Source organism: Hypanus sabinus, chromosome 27 (assembly GCF_030144855.1).
Source record: "Hypanus sabinus isolate sHypSab1 chromosome 27, sHypSab1.hap1, whole genome shotgun sequence".
NCBI classification, from domain to species: Eukaryota; Metazoa; Chordata; class Chondrichthyes; order Myliobatiformes; family Dasyatidae; genus Hypanus; species Hypanus sabinus.
In genome coordinates, this window is record NC_082732.1 from 18,204,338 (window position 1) to 18,224,908 (window position 20,571).

General features: G+C 42.6%; 1 protein-coding gene across 5 annotated transcripts in view; it reads left to right on the forward strand.

The window, feature by feature from the left end:
- Positions 1-20,571, forward strand: part of LOC132382028 (rho guanine nucleotide exchange factor 10-like protein) — a 193,884-nt gene that overhangs the window by 61,567 nt on the left and 111,746 nt on the right. Inside the window, exon 1 of one of the 5 annotated variants that reach the window (XM_059951846.1) lies at positions 17,644-17,722. The exons of the other annotated variants lie outside the window; for them this stretch is intronic. The gene's annotated coding sequence lies outside the window, so the exon portion shown is untranslated. Of the gene's footprint in view, positions 1-17,643; positions 17,723-20,571 lie in introns of those variants that run through there. 5 annotated transcript variants of the gene reach the window in all.

Genomic DNA, 20,571 nt, shown 5'->3' on the forward strand with positions numbered 1-20,571 from the left:
AAGTAGAAGAACAAAAGTCAGAATCTCAGGTCTATTACTTGTGCTGTGTGCAAATTGCCACAAGGTAAGTGAGATCAGACAGTTGAATCTGTGGAAGAAGATTGATTCAATTCATGGGGCACTGCCACCAACACTGGAGGAGGATTGGAATATTGTCCTAGTGAAGCAAGTAACAAGGCTATAGATGAAGTTTTGAACTAAACGTTTGGGGATGTTTCTGGTGAGTGGTTGTTTTAGGAAGTTACAGAGAAAGCATTTTGTGTCTATCCCTGTTTGCCACTCAGGCTGTTCAAAGAGTAGATGAGTGTTGCCCATACAGGAATCTGAAATCACACAAAGACTGGACCACGTTGGCAAATTTCTTTCTCAAGGGGTCATTACTAAACTAAGTACAATTTTACACCCATTCAGTACTTCCACAGTTACTGTTGTTAAAGCCAGCATTCTATTTCAAATCTGTTGAATTTCTTTAAATTTCCCAGTATTGTGAGGGACTCTAGGATCCTGGATGTTGGCTTTTGCCTTTCTTGGGTTTGCTTTTCAGATGAGAAGCATTAAAAGGCTTGTTCCTTCTGTGGTTACACAAAGGGCTGGCTGTAGCACACCACCAATATCCTGGGCTGCCAGCTACTGAGTACATAAGGGAATCTCGAGACACATCCAGTAACAAAAGCTCAATATGAATGCGTGCAGCTATTTTGCAAGAAAATAAAGGAGTGGTCAGAAGACGATAAAGGGGGTGGTCAGGAGATCCTTATTCTCTGTTGCTAGGACCTCCTTGAGCTGTCATCAGCCAGGTCTTCTTTTGCATCAAGTCTTTAAGGTGAGTTCCAGTGTTGAATGGGACAAGAACTGTTGGACTGCTACTGTGCGCAGATGCGGTAGCAGTTTTATATGGCTATGGTCTAACAAGAACACAGGAAGTTAGGAGCCAGCCATCCCCACAAGCCTACCCACTCTTTGATTATGATCCTGGCTGATCTAATACCTTGGGCCTTAATTCCAAAATCTTTCAAAAATTTAAGTACTTACACTTCAAAAACTTCACAGATCGGTGGGATAGAGAGTTAAAGATTTGCCACATTCTGCAAGAAGAAGTTTCTATGTACTTTGATTTTAAGTGACAGCCTGTTATCTTGTGTAACACTCTCTTCGCCTAGCGGCTTAATCTAGGAGGTGAGAACCCCCGCCCAGCCAAACTTAATAAATCTTATTTGGGTGGATGTAGCTCGATCTGTCCCCTGTTTCAAATCAGTACCCAGAAATAACAAACAATGCAGAATATGCAGTTAAATGACTAAGATTTGTAACTGTTACTTTGACTATGTGGTTAGTAGAGAAACAGAATATAAAAGAAAAAGGTGCCAATTTTATGAAGCTGACTGTGCACAAATCGTTGGAGCTCACTCAGCAAGGTCTTCTTTCCACCATTCCATTTCCTCCGTGAGTCCATATGTTGTGGAATCAGTTCAGTGTTGGGGTGAAAGAGTTATCCCCTTTAGTTCAAGAGCCTGAAGGTTGAGTGGTAAGAACTGTTCCTGAATCTGGTGGTATGTGATCTGTGGCTCCGTGCCACCTTCCTGATGGCAGCAACGAGAAGAGAGCTTAACCTGCATGGTGAGGGTCCTTGATGTTGGATGCTGCTTTCCTGCCACAACGCTTTTCAGAGGAGTGCTCCATGATAGGGAGGGCTTTTCCTGTGGTGGACAGGACTGTATCTGCTACTTCTAGTTTTTTCAATCAAGGTCATTTGTGTTTCCATACTAGGCTATGGATGAAATTGGTCATTATACTCCTCACGGCGCATCTATGGAGGTTTGTCAATGTTTTAGTTGACATGCTGAATGTTCACAAACGTCTCGTAATGTAGAGGCAATACCGTGCCTTTCTTGTAATGCAACTTGCATGCTGGACCCAAGACAGATCCTTTGAAATGATAACACTGAGTAATTTAAAGTTGCTGAACCTCTCCACTTCTGGTCCCCTGATGAGGACTGGCGCATGGACCTAGAATCTCCTTCTCCTTTGCTTTGCTTTAGCTGACATTGAGTGAGAGGTTGCTGATGTGGTACCACTCAGCCAGATCTAAAAATCTCCCTCCTATATGCTGATTTTGTCTCCACCTTTGATTCAGCCAACAGTGGTAGTGTCGTATCATGAACATCGTTGTGATGAAAACTCGTGCAGTTGTAGACTAATGATTGATCAAGAGTTTCTTATTTGATTTGCAGTGTGGGGGAACAAGCCAAAGATGAAAATAAAAAACACAAAATGCTGGCCAAACTCAGCAGGCCAGACAGCATCCATGGGAGGAGGTAATAACGACGTTTCGGGCCGAAACCCTTTATCAGGAGTGAAGTAACATGGGATGGTCGAGGGGGGATAAGAAGTGGGGGGAGGGATAAAGTAGAGAGCTAGGAAGTGATAGGCTGGAGGGAAATGGGCTAGGGGGAAGGTGAAGAACTATGGGAAATAAAAGAGAAAGAAAGGTAGGGCTGGGGTGAGAGATTATAGTGAGGGGAGAAAAAGAGAGAGAAAGAGAACCAGACTAAAATAATAGATAGGGATGAGGGTAAGGGGGGGGGGGGGGGGGGCAGGGATATCAATGGAGGTCAGTGAGTTGGATGTTCATGCCGGCAGGTAGGAGGCTACCTAGGTGGGAGATAAGGTATTGCTCCATCAACCTGCGTGTGACCTCATCTTAACGGTAGAGGAGGTCCATGGCCTCCTCTACTATCAAGATGAGGCTACATGCAGGTCGATGGATGTCCACGGCCTCCTCTACCGTCATGATGAGGCCACACACAGGTCGATGGATGTCCATGGCCTCCTCTACCGTCACGATGAGGCCACACGCAGGTCGATGGATGTCCATGACCTCCTCTACAAGGTGAGGCCACACGCAGGTCGATGGAGCAATACCTTATCTCCCGCCTAGGTAGCCTCCTACCTGCCGACATGAACATCCAACTCAAAGACCTCCGTTGATATCCCCGCCCCCCCTTACCCCCATCCCTATCTATTATTTTAGTCTGGTTCTCTTTCTCTCTCTTTTCCCCCCCTCACTATAATCTCTCCCCCCAGCCCTACCATTCTTCCTCTTTTATTTCCCATATTTCTCCACCTTCCCCCTAGCCCATTTCCCTCCAGCCTATCGCTTCCCAGCTCTCTACTTTATCCCTTCCCCCACTTCTTATCCCCCCCCTTGACCATCCCATGTTACTTCACTCCTGATGAAGGGTTTCGGCCCGAAATGTTGTCACCACCTCCTCCCATAGATGCTGTCTGGCCTGCTGAGTTCTGCCAGCATTTTGTGTTTTTATTTATTTTCAGCATCTGTAGATTCACTCGTGTTGCCAAAGATGAAAATGTTTGTTCACTCTGGCTGTTGCTATTGTGGGGGCATTTATACTTCTACCCAGCATTCCATCTATTACAGGCCTCTTTATTTATACACAACTTGCTGCAGTTTTCCCTCGGCAGCACGTGGGCAAGGACCAGAGTCAGAGCAGTTGATTCATTAACCAGCAGTTGTATCTGGCAACAGGACCAACATGAAGCAGGATATTAATAAGGCTGCAGACATCTGACACCACCTGACATGATACTCCCAGACTCCAGAAGTTCTGGAGAAAACTTCTTTCAGTAGATTCAGTGTTCTGACCCCTCAGCTGGTCATGTGCATCTCTCTGCCCAGTGCTCCTTCTGCTGGTGACACTCGTTCCTTTCTATATTGATTGACCTGGTCAAAAGCATCTGTGATGTAGCACATTCTTTTGTTCTCTGCACAGGCATCTTCAGACTTGATAAATATGTCCTCTGAAATTTCTTTAACCTTTCCAGAGGAAACTGACCAAGTTTCTCTAGACCTGCTGAAGAGCTGTTCGTCCTACTTCTTTGCCTCATGCGCAACCTCTTGCTCCTCCTTATTAGGAGTTTGGGATGCCAGGAGATTCATTTTAATCTCCATTCCACCTCCTGTGACAACATATCTGGCCCTGTAAACGTAGTTTTGCGTGGGGGCAAAGGTCACTTGATGGCTTAACCTTTGACCCTCTTCCAGGGCATAGCAAGAGGAGTGGAAATTATTTTGGCGTCTCATCCCTTTTAACTATTGCTTTAAAACAATTTTTTTAAGCATTTTGTACATGGCTGAAAGGAAGTTTTACGGATTGTCTTTCAATCCTTAACTAACAATGGCTGGGCAAGACATAACACAGCGAACATTTAACCTGTGCCAAACAATGTATTGTCTTTGCCTGACTGGTACTAAATTCCTTAGTGAAATTCAGGATGTGTTGGAATTTATAATTAGGTGGCTGAGCAAGTCTGACTTGATGCTCATATGAAATTTGTACATAATACTAAGCAGTGTTTCTGCCAGAGAATCTTTAAAATAAGGCTCGACCTCAGGAAGGGTAAGACAAGGGAATACAAACTGATCCTCCTAGAGGGATCAGAAGTAGAGAGAGTGAGCAATTTCAAGTTCCTGGATGTCAAGGTTTCTGAGGATCTAACCTGGTCCCAACATTATCAAGCTGCTATAAAGAAGGCAAGACAGTGGCTATATTTCATTAGGAGTTTGAAGAGATTTGGTTTATCACCTAAAACACTTGAAAACTACCATAGACGTACAGTGGAGAGCATTCTGACAGGATGCGTCACTGTCTGGTATGGGGGGGTGGAGCTACTGCACGGGATAGAAAGAAGCTGCGGAAAGTTGTAAAATTAGTCAGCTCTATCTTGGGTACTAGCCTCTGTAGTATCCAAGACAGTGGTACCTCTGAAAGGTGAACCTCCATTATTAAGAACGCCCATCACCCCAGGGCATGCCCTCTTCTCATTGTCACCATCAGGAAGGAGGTACAGAAGCCTGAAGATGCACACCCAGTGATTCAGGAAAAGCTTCTTCCCCTTTGCCATCCGATTCTTAAATAGACGTTTAACCTACGAACACCATTTCACATTTGTAGTATTATTTCTGTGTTGCACTATTTTTAATTTAATATACATGTATATATTTACTATAATTGATTTACTTTATTTTCTGTATTATATTGCTGCTGCTAAGTTACAAAACTTCACAACACGTGCCACTGATAATAAACCTGACTCTGATACCAGACTTCACGAGGCAAATCTTTTATTTTAGCATGATATCGTGGAGAGCTCACAAGTGGAACTCTGAGGTACAATGGAAAAGTTTGTGTTTATATGTAGTGGCAAACAAGTGAGCGAAACCAACCCCCCCATTAACAAGACAGTAGATTTTTGGTTCATCCATCTACCATTTGTGTAGTGAGGGATTTTGGCCAAAACTATAAGTTATGTAGATGAGGAGCTTAATTGCAAAAGCAGGATGCTCTTAAAGACACCAAGCTTTAGCAGTAGACACAAGCTCTTAGCCCTATATTTGAAATTTTCGTCCACAATTCCCTCCATTTTGATTATTAGGTCAACTGGAAAGATTGGTGTCTGCAAAAGGGGCCTTATTTCCTAGGGGTAGTAGTTGCATTTTTAATCATTTTTGCTCATAACTATCCTCTTCCTCACAGTTTTCCATGTTCAGAGACTTGGCATAAAGTAAAGCAACAGTCTCTTGTCTTTGATGGGGAAAGGGTATATATCAGATGAATAAACAGTTGCAAAATGTGGCAAATAACTACTGCCAAGCAGGTCAGGGCAATAAGTCCTTAAAAGAGAGGTTGTAACCAGGCTAACAAGCCTTCCCCAAGTACTGATTTAATCCAGCTAAAGAAATCCCAACCCTCAAGAGAAATGTGAGAATTTAGCCTTTTGCATTTCACCTTGTAGTTGAGTTATATTTTTGAGCATCTGATATAAGTGCAACATTCTTTTCCAACTAGTGCACAAACCCCACCTTCTTTCGTTGAGACATAGTTCAAAGGTTCAATTATTGCTAAAGTTTACAACTCTGAAATTCTTCAATTCTCTGGGTAGCCCTGAAACCAAGACAGAAAAAGAAAAGGAAGTCAGCACAATCATCAACTCCCAAATCCCCCCTCCCGCACAATAAAATGAGCAAAATGGATCAGGCACATCGACCCCCCCCCCCACATCCCTCCTCCTGCATGAAAAACAAGCAAAAATGGAATAGGCACAACAACCTCCCAAATCCCCCTCCCTCACAAAAAAGTGCAAAGATCAGGAAAAGAAAATATACAGAATATAAAATCTATACGACTGAAAAATAGCCTTAAAGCCCAAGTTCAGATCCAAAGTGCAGAAGAAACGGGGACAATACTCTCTGGACCCGGCTGCAGCAGCAGGCTCTTTACCACCCCCCGCCCCCGGTACAGAGCAACTAATCAAAAGACAGGCAGCTGGTGCTCACCCTCTGCACTCGCTCCGATGATTCAATCTTCCTCATTGCTCTAATTGGTGAAGTGGAGCAAATATTTGCTTGCAGCCTGCCTGTGAAAAAGTTTGCACACGCTGCCTCCTGGAATTCTCAGGGACTGTGGAACCATCCTCAACCAGAGCCATCCTATATTGCAAAGCAATTGGTTGTCATTTTCCGATTCATAACGGATAATCTTTCTATAGTTTCGTGAGCTAGACTTTCTAATTCTAAGTTTGCATGATCTATAATATGGGTATTGGAGTCCAATACATCCTGTTGTTCTTATTTTCAGATTGATCGGGCCACTGTGTCAGGGAGAACATGGGGAAAATCCTAACCAGTTTCCCTTGGACCCTGGTCCTGAGCATAAACAGGCAGGAGCTGCGACAACACGGGCCTTCACATACACTTCCCTTGGCACTGTTGAGGTGTTGGAGCTATTATCTGGGGCCCATGCTTGGAAACAATAAAAACATTGCCTTGTAAAATTGGTGGTGGCATTTCCCCATCACTTAGAGCTGCTCAAAGCAAGATACTTTACAGAATTCAAACAAGTCTGAGCCAAACTATTACTAGAAATAAGATCGAAACCCAAACAACATACATAATGATGACTCCTTTGTCAGAGGCAGTGGGCTTAAGCACAGTGGACGTTGTAACGAGTGAGGAATAGTCACTTAATACTTAGTTAAATTGGCAGGGTAGGCTGTATAATTAGCAAATTGCCATCACAGATTCTGTAAATGCGGGTGGGCTTGTCGTTCTTTTGTATGTTCAAAGTTCCTTTGCTGGCGAGTCAGAGTGGCATGTTTATGTTCTGTCAGTGTGTTCAAGTATATGGTAGCAGGCCGACTACCATATAGCTTCCGTGGCTTCGCCTCATCAGTTTGAGATGTTTATCTGTTATTCACTTTCAGTGCTTCTTGACTGCTTTTTCTTCCTCTTGGTCGTTGCATCTTCCTCAGGCGCCGCTGGCGTTGCAGGAGCCAATCCTAGTTGGCGCCCCGTGTTCCGTGAATCAGCTTGAGTTTCCCTGCCACCTTCAACGCCATTCTTGTGGTCAGTAGAACTTGATATGGACCTTTCCATCTGGGAGAAAAAGTATGTTTTATCGAGTGATTTAATAAGCATATCAAGTCCTGGTCTGAAGGAGTGAGTTTTGCTTTCCCTTAGCCCGGGCAATGCCTGCACAATCTTAGCATGGTTTGCCCGTGCAGCTCCACAGAGAGCTTGGGCACACTGTAAGGTATTTTCATCCGTGCAGATAAGGCTAGCCCAGGGGTCGGCAACCCGCGGCTCCAGAGCCGCATGCGACTCTTTCATCTCTGTGCTGCGGCTCCCTGTGGCTTTGAAAAATAAATGTTAAGTATTTAATTAAAATGTATTTTATGTTAGTTTGTTAGCTTTTGAAATGTAATTCTATATTTGAAGATTATGGTGATTTTGTACAATCTAAATAAAACGTGTTTTTTGTCGCTATTAATATACATCACCACTGCCTGACACCCACCAGTGCGCGGTTTCTTTAATTTTTCGATCCAAGGTAGGCTAACTATGGAGAATTCTAAAAAAAGAAAAGTGACTGAAGAAAACAGAACATTTAATGATACGTGGGCAGATTCATTTGCTTTCACTGCTGACGAGACTGGTTTACCGGTATGCTTAGTATGCGATGAGAAACTAGCAAACAACAAAAAGTCAAAAGTCGCAAGACATTTCCAGAATAAACACGCAGCCTTTGCTCAAAAATATCCGGATGGAGATGAGAGAAAAAAATTCGTTTCGGAACTGATGCGGAAGTTTGATCTGAGCAAAAATCATTTCAAGAAGTGGATGAAGTCTGGAAAATCAACTACGTATGCTAGTTTTGTTGCCGCTCAGGAAATAGTCAGGCATGGGAAGCAGTGTACAGATGGTGAATATATAAAAGAATCTTTCATTAAGATTTCAGAACATCTATTCACGGACTTTAAAAACAAGAGTGAAATTGTGCAGAAAATCAGGGATATGCCCCTCTCTGCAAAGACTGTCAAATACAGAACCATAAAAATGGCAGAAGACATCACAAGACAGCAAATTAAAGACATCAATTCAGCTGTGGCCTACTCGATTGCCTGTGACGAGTCTAAAGACAAAGGTGATATTGAACAAATAGCGCTGTTCTGCCGGGCCACAGGAAGAAATGATTGAGCTGATACCTCTAAAAGGCCAAACACGGGGGGGGGGAGGACATCTGTGAGGCTGTCTTGAATTGTTTAAGAGCCAAAGGAATAAAGACCACCTACCTGGTGTCAGTAGCTACTGATGGGGCACCAAGTATGACAGGAGCGCACAAAGGATTTGTGGCTTTAGTGCAGAAGTCGCTGGACAGAATGCTGCTGACTTTTCACTGCATCTTGCACCAAGAGGCACTGTGCGCTCAAACATTTCCTCCGGAATGCACAGAAGTAATGGATGTTGTCATTCAGATTGTCAATAAAATAATGGCAAAAAGTTTAAATCACCGTCAATTCCGTTTGTTACTGGACGAGCTGGAAAGCGCATATTCTGATCTCCTGCTGCACAACAAAGTCCGGTGGCTGTGCAGAGGGGAGGTGCTGAAACGCTTTGTCGCATGTCTGGAAGAAGTGAAAACTTTCCTGGGCAGCAAAGGGCTCACCTTTCCTGAGCTGGAACAGCCAGAGTGGCTGGAAAAGCTACACTTCATGACAGCTCACCTGAACACAGCTCTTCAGGGGAAAGGATGCACAGCCCTGCACATGTTGGAGGATGTTTTGGCATTCGAGCGCAAGTTGACAGTGCTTGCCAGAGATTTACAGAAAGGCACATTGTCTCACTTCCCCAATTTGAGAGAGTTCAAACAAGCTCACGACATGATAAATTCGGAGTATTTACATTCTGCAATCATCGCAATGCAAACATCGTTTGGGAAACGCTTTTGTGAGTTCAGAGAGGGAAAAAACACATTATCCTTCCCGGTCACTCCCCTAAGCATCGATCCATCCCTACTGAATACGACTGCATTGGCAGGTGTGAGTCAACCTGATCTTGAGATGGAACTGGCCGACATAGCCGACAAAGACATATGGGTGTCCAAGTTTAGATGCTTGACAGCAGACCTTGAAGATGTTGCCTGTCAGAAGGCCGTTCTTGCTCAGAATCACAAATGGAGTGAGATTGAAAACTTCCCCAAACCGGACAAACTTGTGTTCGAAACATGGAATGCTATCCCCGACATTTATGTAAACATTAAAAAGTATGCGCTTGGAGTCCTGTCGATCTTTGGATCCACATATGTATGTGAGCAGGTGTTCTCCAACATGAACTTTTTTAAAAACAAACATCGTGCACGCCTCACAGATGACAGCTTGCGATCCTGTGTAAAGATGAAGGTGACGTCATACAGCCCTGATGTGCAGACGCTGTGCGCTGAGGTCCAGGAGCAGAAATTCCATTAACCAATATGATAAATATTTTAATTGCCTATTATTTTACGTATATTCATATTTTTTTCATTGGCCAGTGAAATAGTCCTTTTATTTTTCAGGTTGACAGCTGGCTGACGTTATTTTTGGTTTGCTGCTGGTGGAAAATTTAAGTTCGGCGTTTTTCATAAATACAAGAAGGACTCAAATAGAGATTGAGTATTTTACTTAAAAGTAACCTTCAACCCAACGTCTTTTTTTCGGAGTTCAAAATGTTTTTGTTGCATGCAGAAATATAATTTTGTTTTCTCTGCAGGAGTTCATCGATTTCATAAATGCAACACATTGTAGTTTGTTTATACATAGCATAAAGGCAAAAAAAACGTTGTATGCAGTGTTATTTCATTTTAAATGTCAAACGGGTTTTATGGCTCCCAGTGTTTTCTGTGGGAAACGGGTCCAAATGGCTCTTTCAGTGGTAAAGGTTGCCGACCCCTGGGTTAGCCTGTGCAGGGGTCAATGGGTCACACCTCAGGCCACTTTAATCCTGGTTCTTGGCAAATTTTTGCAAGTGTGTTTTTTTCAATTCCATTCATGTGACTACCAATTGGGGTTGATACAGAATATACAGTTGCCAATTGAATACGTATGCCTAGCTAAGCACCTCAGTGATTTGAGCTGTGAAATGAGTTCCCCGGCCAGCATTGATATTAGTGGGGACTCCAAACCTTGGGATTGTATTCTTTTTGAGCCACTTTACTACAGTGCCAGTGTCATCCTTCTTTCCAGCAAACACTTTGATCCAGGTAGAAAACATAACCACAATCACCAGCATATACTTGTATCGGTTGTGTGCAAGTATTTGCATAAAACCAATTTGCAAGCTATTGAACGGTCCCTCGAGTATTGGTAAACGATCGAACTTTGCTGGTGTTTTACCTCAGTTGTTCCGCAAACAAATCATGCAGCTTCCACACGTTCTCTGAGTGGCTACCAATGTTCCTGGGACAAACCACAGTCGTGTGCAGGCATGACTGATTCCCTCCTTTTCCTGTATGACCTTGCCCACGTGCTAGCTTAGTGGGAGTATTCAGGGATCCCTTAGGACATACTGCACGTCCAACTGGGGGAATGGAGCAGCTTGGAGTAAATTAATAATTAATTGAGATTACCTGAAGATGTAATAAATTCTCTGTTGCCAAGGAGTGCCAAAATCATGTGTCACTCTAAAAGCATATCGAGAATCAGTATAAATGCTAGCAGACTTGCCTGTTGCTGATGTGCGAGCATGGGTTAGAGCTGGCAATTCAGCTGAGGTACCAAACAGAAGTGCATATAAGCTTCTAGTGTCTCAAAAGAAGAAATAATAGCAGATCCAGAAAGCATCTGTGTATGGGATGGGCAGATGGAAGATCCACCAGTAGTCAGAATTGGTTTGGGGTCGTCGAGGCTGGTCCTCTGCAGGTCAGGACGAGGGGATGTGGTGCCTTCCACTATTGCCACACAATCACGCTAAGGTGTCTTATCCTCTGTCTCAGTTAATTGAAGAAGAAAAATGGGGTTTAGTGCAGGGGCATGCTGGAAGGAAAGATTGTGTTTGGAGAGCAACATGACCTCATAACCTGTTCATCTTACTGCTGTAAAATGCTGTGTGGCTGCGGAATTTAAAAAAAAAGTAAAACTGTATGGGGAGCCTAAACTGTACAAGGGTGATCCAATACTGTAAGGTTGGACTTTTCTACCATAACTGCAGTGGCAGCGACAAACCTTAGACAACCAGTCATGCCTTTTGTAACTGGTGGTAATTGAGCAGATGAATGTGCAATGGGTCATCTGAGGCCCCTGTGTTGTTGCATTGAAATGTCGGTAGCAAACCCTTGGTGTTCATTAACAAATAATTGGAATGGAGCAGAAGCATTAAAGGCTGTAGTTGACCATTCCCAAAAAGGAGAGCATTTCAGTTCGGGCACGAGGAGCTGGTGCATTAATAATAGGTGCAATTCATTCTTTAGTAAGTTGCAGAGTTCCTTGAGAATGTATGTATATCCAATTCTGTACAGTGGGCTGGCAAAGCAGAAGTTTATTCAGGAATACCTTATGTCCCAGGTGTATCAACAAGGCAACATTGCCTTTTTCATAATTGACTCCAGTGGGAGAGGCAATAAGCAGAGCATTGGCGTATTGTAAAATTCAACTTTCCCCTCGCAGCTGGAGGGCACTTAAATCTTACCTGACTGCTGCGGCGTAAACAGAGGTCTCTCAGTATTCCTTTGAGGCAACCTGGTCCGAGTCTGTTGACTTCCACAGTATGTAGAAGCAAACAGGTACTAACTATTCTTATGTAATGGAGAAAAAGGCCCAACAGAGGTCAATAACAGATTAACATCCAGATGCAGCAGGAAGACAGTAGAGGATAAAGTTAGTATTGGGTGCTATGGGAGAAAGAGGGACATTTATCTTGTTAACAGCCCTTAGGTCTTGTACAAAGCGTCACTCATTATCATGACCCGGTTTTGGAATTGGTAAAGTTGGAGTTGAACCAAATTATTTTTGTGCGGTGGAGTGGAATGACCTAGTCCTTCATGATTTTTGTGTATTGCTCGCAGGGAGGGAGATACCTGTGAAAGCATCGAGGGTCCGGCATACTCAGGCAAGAACAGAGAGAAGCAAGCAGTTCAAACTTGGTATTAACAAGGAAAGGAGTAAAGGTTATACATCCAGCTTGAGCTGAATAAAGCTGCAGAGTAGCATTAGTATTTGGCAGCGATATTCACTGTATGAGGTTCAACTCCTGTAAGGTCTTAAGCTTAGGTCAGAGTAGTTTAGGAGTTGCAAGGCGCTTTGATGACTATAGTGACATGAGGTGTTTGAGTTTCTCATTTTAAATCATTCTTTCTGTTCTTTATTCAATGACACTTACATCACTATGCTCTCTGGACCATAATAGGTGTGTCTGGTTAAAGAAAGAATTTCTGCTCTATTAAATATGGAAAGGACTTTTTTTTAATATAGTAACTCAGCTGAGACGTTTCAGTGTATATGGCAGTGCAAGGCAAATGCATTAGAGGGTTACGTGTTAGAAGAAGGTGTTATAGGTAATACGCATTGCTAGGCAGTTTAAGAGCGTCTGTTCTGCTAGAGCACAGTTGTCCTGCAAGTCTGTTCCAGCTGAAGACTCCCATGTGTGTCAGAAACGGGAAATAAAATCAGTTATGCTTTCTTCCAATTTTTACATACAAGATCACTATGCTGATGGGCTTCCCTATCAACGGCAGCTTCACACTGTCCCTTTAACCTGGTCTCCTTGGTAATGTTATTTTTGTCATTTTTGTTTCGTGCTCAATATCCCCCTAGAGACTTCAAAATTGCTTTGTCCTGCTTTCTGACTTTGCTTTCTTTTTGTTTCTCCCCTTTTCCTGTTCCACTGTGTAAATTATAGCCATGTCCCATTTTTTTGTGTCCCCTCTACTGGTGCAGAAGCGACCCTGAAAATGGGCTCATCTTTCCTGGATAATTCTCTGGCTTGAGACTGGCCCCCTCCTGCTCCTTGGCTTTAGTTTCCTCAGCATTTTAAGGTGGGGCTCGGGGTGTTCGATTCTGTTGTATAGATTCTGCTGATGTTAAAGCTTCATCCAGATCAGAATCTGTGCTAGGCTCATGCTGTCTTAGACTATTTAGGCAGAGATACAAGCCTTGAGACACTTCCTCTTTCTTTTGTTTGGTCAGTCTCAGTCTTTTTTGTTTTGAAGGTTGATGTTGTTTAGCTATCTCTAACCACTTGTTCAAGTCAAGTCAAGTTTATTGTCGTTTAATAACACACATGAACACCCACCACGCCTCCCCAAACCAGGGTTTGACATTTTCATCCACAATGTAAACAGGCCTTTAATTTATTTTGTACTTTACAGATCTTCTAAGAAATCCAAGATTATTTAGCCACTAAATTTCCAGACCCTGCCCAATTAACACGACTGCAGTTTATTTCTAGGCAATTTTCTGTCATGCTTCATGGACCAGTAAAGTTAAATTCCAGCTGAGGTCTGTGGGCTTGGGTAAAGTATACTTCTGATGCATGGTGTGGAGCCTGGGTGAATACTTTTGTGCTATCTGGGAGACACAATGGGATTCACGTTTCACTTTGTTTCGTTTTAAAGGTCAGAATCAGATTTGAAAGCACTGACACGTCATGAAATTTGTTAAATTTAAAGCAGCAGTACAATGAAACACATGATAAAAAAAGAGAAACATTCAATATGTGTGTGTGTGTGTGTATTTATATATGTGTATGTGTATATGTACAGTATATGCATGTATAGGTAAGTAGTGCAAAAAAAAAACAAATAAAATAAGTAGTGAGTTAGTGTTCATGGGTTCAGTGTCCATTTAGAAATCAGGTGGCAGAGGGGAAGAAGCTAAGTACTTCAGGCTTCCAGATGCCAACGTTGTGAAGAGGGCATGTCCTGGGTCATGGGGATCCCTAGTGATGAAAGCCACCTTCCTAAGGCACCGCTCCTTGAAGGTGTCTTGGATACTCCGGAGGCTAGTTACAAGTTTCTGCAACTTATTCTGATCTTGTGCAGTAGCCTCCCCACCCCGCCACCCATACCAGACAGTGATGCAGCCAGTCAGAAAGCTCTCCACGGTGCATTTGTAGAAGTTTTTGTGTATTTTAGTTGACAAACCAAATCTTCTCAAACTTCTAATGGAATATAACTGCCGTCTTGCCTTCTTTGTAGCAGCATCAATATGTTAGGTTGGGTCATTAGAGATATTGATACTCAGGATTTTGAAATTGCTCACTCTCTGCATTTCTGATCCCTCTGTGAGGACTGGTGTGTGTTCCCTCCTCATCTTACCATTCCAGTGTGCCACTATCAGCTCCATGGTCTTGCTGACGTTGAGTGCAAGGTTGTTGCTATGACACCACTTAACTAACTGGTATATCTTGTTCCTGTGCAGCCTTTCATTACCTTCTGAAATCCTGCCAAAAATGATTGTATGATCACCAAATTTATTGATGGTTAAATGATTTTCACTCAGAGTCCTAGTGCCATACAATTATAGAGCACATAAGCAGGCTGTTCTCCAATTCACACGAACCAAGTTTCCTACCTGAGCTGGTCATTTGGCCTATATCCCTATAACCCTTTCCCATCCATGTACTTTAGCTTCCACAAGTACTTCTACCAACCTGTTTTCTGTCAGTGAGTCTCCTCATTGTCTCCCTCTAAGTGAGGCAACTCATCTCGGGGTGATCTCGCAGCTCTGTTGTACCTGCAGACCTGATGCTGAGCTCTGACTGTTGGCTCCTGCAACTTTTCTGACTTTGGTCTCTACCACTGTTCCAATGAGGCTTCAATATGAGCTTGAGAAACAATCATAGTCCTACAGCACCAAAACAGACATTTTGGCTCATCGTGTCCATGGCAACCATTGTACTTAACTATATTGGTCCCATTTACTTGCATTTGGTCTTGTATGGAATCTCTGCCTTTTATACAGGCCTTGCTTCTTTCTAAACATTGATTCAAATAATATCAGATATTAACCACAACTCCTATTGATAATGTAGCAGTATGGGCTAACATTGTGGAGTGAATGGAGTGAGGTCATGTTCGAATGTTTGGGATTGGGATCTTCTATTCATTCATGGCCATGAGGGTGGTGTTCATTCCTGGTAGTATCTACTTTGTATCATCAGACCCAGGGCATCTGAGTCTGATTTTCTGTTTCCCTCAGTCCCTGGGTTCCTAGTCAGAGGTCTGGATTCTAGACACATTGAGGCCTACCAATGCTGCCGGATAACTTGTATTCAAATAATTAAAAGAAAGCCTGTACCAGAGAAAAATAACTGGTGTACGGAATGATAGCTAGAACACTGCTGAACTGCTGGTTCACTAATATTGTACAAGGAAGATCTGCTGTACTTGACTCATCTGGGGTATTTGTGACTCCAGACTAAAGCTATCTGGTTGATTCTTAAGTGGTCCCAATTTCAAGGCAAATTTGTGATTGTCTTGCATTCTTTCCACACTCGCTTCCTCTGTCTGAGCTCTTTGTCTTCTGGCACTGGCGATCAACTTAAAACATCTTCGCAGTTGCTACCTGCAGTAGTTACTTTAATTTCGGATTTTAACATCTGCTTACCTTTGACCATGTTTAATTGTTGACTTGGTGGCAAATTTTAATATTCACCACCTTTTATAAATGAGGTAAAATTGAGTCAATGTTGGTACAATTGCTAGTTTTTGGGGAAAATAATTACAAACTTCCATTAAAGTTGAGGGAAGTAGAAGTGTTCCATGATTCTGTGTGAGCATCTGTTGCTATAGTGAGAAAGATCAGAGCTTTGATGCATCACATTGCTCTCAGATACTTGCAGGTCTCAGATGAAAAGGAAATTTCCTTTCGTGTTATTGTATTGTTTCTGTAGATGTTTGATTACATGGTACTGCCTTTTTCAAAGCAGCTTCAATTCTGGAAACATGGATTTTCTTACGCTATGGTTGACTAATTTTCTGCATTGAGTCTAGAAATTGGGCTGGTCACTTCCTGCTGAGAATTCTGCTTGCGCAGATGAGATTTTCTGCAATGTGTGGTCATCAGTCGACATCAGTCCTAGTTCAATGTATGCTTGGAATGCCTCTGAAAGAAACTAGGTCATGCTGAAACAAACTTTGACTTTCGGTCACTCACAGCCTCACCAGGCTTTCATGGGCAAACACGAGGAAATCTGTAGATGCTGGAAATTCAAACAACAACACACACAAAGTGCTGGTAGAACACAGCAGGCCAGGCAGCATCTATAGGGAGAAGCACTGTCGACGTTTTCATGGTACTGTTTGCTCTGTAGGTGCATAGTTTTAAAGGGGGAGGGGTTTGGTGTGGTGGGGAAGTCCCACTAAGGGGTCCCAGCTTATCTGGATAGATCTGCTTGAAGTTATTTCTTTATCATCCCTTCTGTCCTGTGGAACTAACTACTGCGCATACCATCTGCACACGTTCTTGTCAGGCAGAAAATGGTGCAAAGCTTATAGGTATTCTCTTCCCATGTTGGTCAGGGAATATGATAAGATGACATACTGTTTTGTTTTGTCAGCCTTAAGAGGCTGATAATTGATGCAGCCTGGAGCAAATTGGGTTTGAGATCATTTCCAAATTAAATAGCATCAGTCCAGATATTTGACCGGGTTCTTCATTTGAGAGTCAAAACAGCGCAACTGTGACATCGACATGATTTTTATGTTGGGGATACACTCAATCCTGCCATTCTCCAGTGCAGGGAAACTTAGACAAGTCTGTCCGAGGGGACTTCCAGGACAACACTGTCTTAACCCCCACAGATCCTGACTGGAAGATCCTTTTGCTTGGTGTCTGGGTGAGGGGAGTGTTTGTGGTACTCATTCAACCCATCTCTTTGCTCCTCTTCCCCCTCCCCCCACAACCCACTTTCAAACCCCTGTGATCTCCCAGCTCCTCGGCATGATCTAGTCTCCCCTCATAAACACAGCATTTTCCCTTTGCTCCCTCTTCCTTGTGCCCAGGTCTTCCACCATATTATTTAAGAGGGGGATAATTATGGTAAATTTTATACTCGTATTTGATTAGGAAAACGTATGATAATTAAGAGTTAATATTTTGAGAGAATGTGAATAGTCTGCATGCACCTTTTGAGTTCCAGGCTTGTCTCATTTCACTGCAAGTTCAGCCCCGCCCCAGCAACAGGGAAAACAGAGGAACCTCCATTCCTTTTAGTTTAGTTCCCTTGCATAAAGGCAGTCTGTTTCGCTTGATTCATGGAGGGGATTTAAAAAGAGAAATGCCCTCTCAGGAAGAGGTTAGTGGACTAGATGAGAATATGTGTCGTGTATGCGAGAGAGCAGGAAGTGGATCTTAAAGGCGCATGATCCTTCCTGAATCAGGCCCACAACAGGTAAATGTTGGTATTATTTCAAAATCTTTTTCAGTGGTTATTATTAGTAGGAAGAAGCTCTGCAGCGGAGTGGAACAAATCCTGCATACTGTCGTTTTGCTGATCACGTACTTTATTACAGTACATTCAAACTAGTGTGGGGGGGGTCAAATTTAGTAGACTAAAAGTTAAAAGATGAAACCATTCATATTTTCCTCTCTTTTCATTTCGTTATTGTGAATGCACTTCTCATTTTTAATCTACTGTAGTTCAATGGTCTTGAAAGAATGAAAAATTAACCTTTCCGAGTGCAGGATTTTGGACAATCCCACTTCTCTCTGATCCTTTCCTGAAGGTGTGTATCTCCATGTTTGGGTACTAACCACTCTTGACACAGTGCCCTGTTCTCTGCCTGTTAGCCCTTCTGGTGAGCATTTGTAAGCTTCTCTACTGAAGCATAGCTGAGTTACATAGCTGTTCTTATTTTGGATCAAAATATTGATATTTGCTGTGGGGGGTGGCTAGTCATTTGACAACAAGCAGGAGGGAAAATAATACCCTGTATCCTCTGCATTTCCCAGATGGTGCAGTACAGCACCAGGTTCCAACCTTATCAATACTAAGCAAAATCTGTGAGTCTGAAATAAATGCAGAAAATGCTGGCAATCTTCGGCACGTCAGGCTCCTTCTGAGGAGGAGGGACAGAGCTCTGTTGAAGGATGGCCGATCTGCAATGTTGATTCTGTCTTTTTCTCCACAGATGCTATCTGACAACAACTTAGAAACCAGTTCAATGGAATGCTGATATTAATTGCTTCCATGCTATTCTTTACTGTTAGCTGTTAGGAGCCGCATGACACAGTATCAATCAATGTTTGCAGAAGGATATCTAACTTAATGCTCCAATTGGACTGTAATTATTCAGAGTCAGAATGATAGACTGCAGTTCTATTAAAGATTAAAGCAAGCTGAAATTGTTCTTCATGGAGCTGGACAGTTTGAGTGGAAAGCTAAGAAGCAATGTGATGATGGCTCTAAGTAAAGAGAAGCTTGCCATACATTCTGTTCTGAGCCTTGGGCACAATGGTACTTCACAGGAGCGGGGCATGTGAATGAAGTGGCCGTTAGTGACCTGCTGCCAGGCTTGTTTCCTGCACAAGATTTTAAGGCAGCTGCTTCCACGAGTGAGAGCTTAGCAATAAACAGAAGAGGCAAATGAACCAGAAATTTTATGCGACAGCAAGTTATTGTGATCTACGACATATTGCATGAAGGAATTGAGTTTGCAGGTTCAGTAGCAGGTCAAGTACATACCCAGAGGAAATGGATGCAAGTGCAATGAATTGCTAGCACAAGCACAGTGGGCAGAATGGCCTCTAGCAGTGTTGTATGATTTATCTTCTGTCATAGTAGACATGACTGGGTGCAGGCTGCGCTGCCAGGACCATGCTTTCAAGAGAACAAATCCTAAAAATCTTTCCTGGTTTCCCAAGGCAAATCAGCGTCTGCTGAGGTATGAAGAGGAATGGACTGAATATCCCAGCCTGTGAGTTCACCCTGCACCTTACCTGCTTTCTCTCAGCTTGTCAATTTTTCAGTGTCAGGCACTTGTTATATTTGACTGATGAGACAGTTATCTGTTTTATTCTAACTTTAAAGCCCTGTTATCAAAAGATTTAATTGAATCTGTGAGCTACAGCAAATATTATTGACTGGTTGTGCGTTTTCCTCTTCCATGTTAAAATCAAGTCTAGTACCCTGAAGACTTTGGTTGAAACATTCTGATGTTCTCCACAAAAGTGGGAAATACGTTGTACCAGTAATGTGCCAATGGTAATTTCAGTTGAGGTCCTTTCAGTGCAAACTTTATTGAGGTTTTAGGTACTATTGAATGGGCCCCTGGGGGATCAGGAGTTCTTTGTGTGACTGGGATTAGAAAGTTGTATGAGAATGGGTTAGCTGTTGAGTTACCTGGCTGGTAGATTTGAATATAAATTGCAGGCTCATTAACCTGGGCCACTGCCTAGTTCACTAATCTTACTCTTTTTTTAAAAAACTTATTTTGTGTACAGAATGGGGAACATAGGAATCAGAAGTATGAGTAGGCAGCCTAGCATTCATTGATCAAGACTGAGCAGATAGTAACTTCAACAGCCTTCCAGTCTATCCAGAGTAACCCTTCACCTGCTTTATCAAGATTTTCATCCAGCTCTACCTTAAAAGTATTCGAAGTCTCTATTTCCACTACTGTTTTGAGAAGAATTTTCCAAAGATTCTCCTTGTGTGAGGGAGAAAACTTTGCCTCATCTTTACCTAGTTCTCAATCCCCTCGTGACAACATATCTGTGCAGCCATCTGGTCAAGATGCCTTAGGATCCTGTGTGCTCCAATTGAATCTCCTCTTCCTCTTTGAAGCATCATTGGCTACAAACTTATTTTTTCCCTGGTAAGGTAACCTACCCATTTTCAGTATCAGTCTAGAAAATCTTTTCTGTACTGCTACCAAAGCAATAGCGTTCAAAGTAAATTTATTATCAAAGTACATTTATGTCACTATATTCAATCTTGAGGTTTGTTTTCCTAAGGGCATACTCAATAAATCTATAGAATGATATCCATAACAGAATCAGTGAAAGATCGCTAAACTAAGGCATTCAACTAGAGTGCAGAAGACAACAAACTGTGCAAATACGAAAAGAAGGAATGATAATAATAAATAAGTAAACAATAAATATCAAGAACATGAGACGAAGAATTTCTGAAAGTGAGTCCATTGGTTGTGAGGAGCTTTTAATAATGGGGCAAGTGAAGTTGAGTGAAGTTATCCCCTTTGGTTCAAGAGCCTGATGGTTGAGGGGCAATAACTGTTC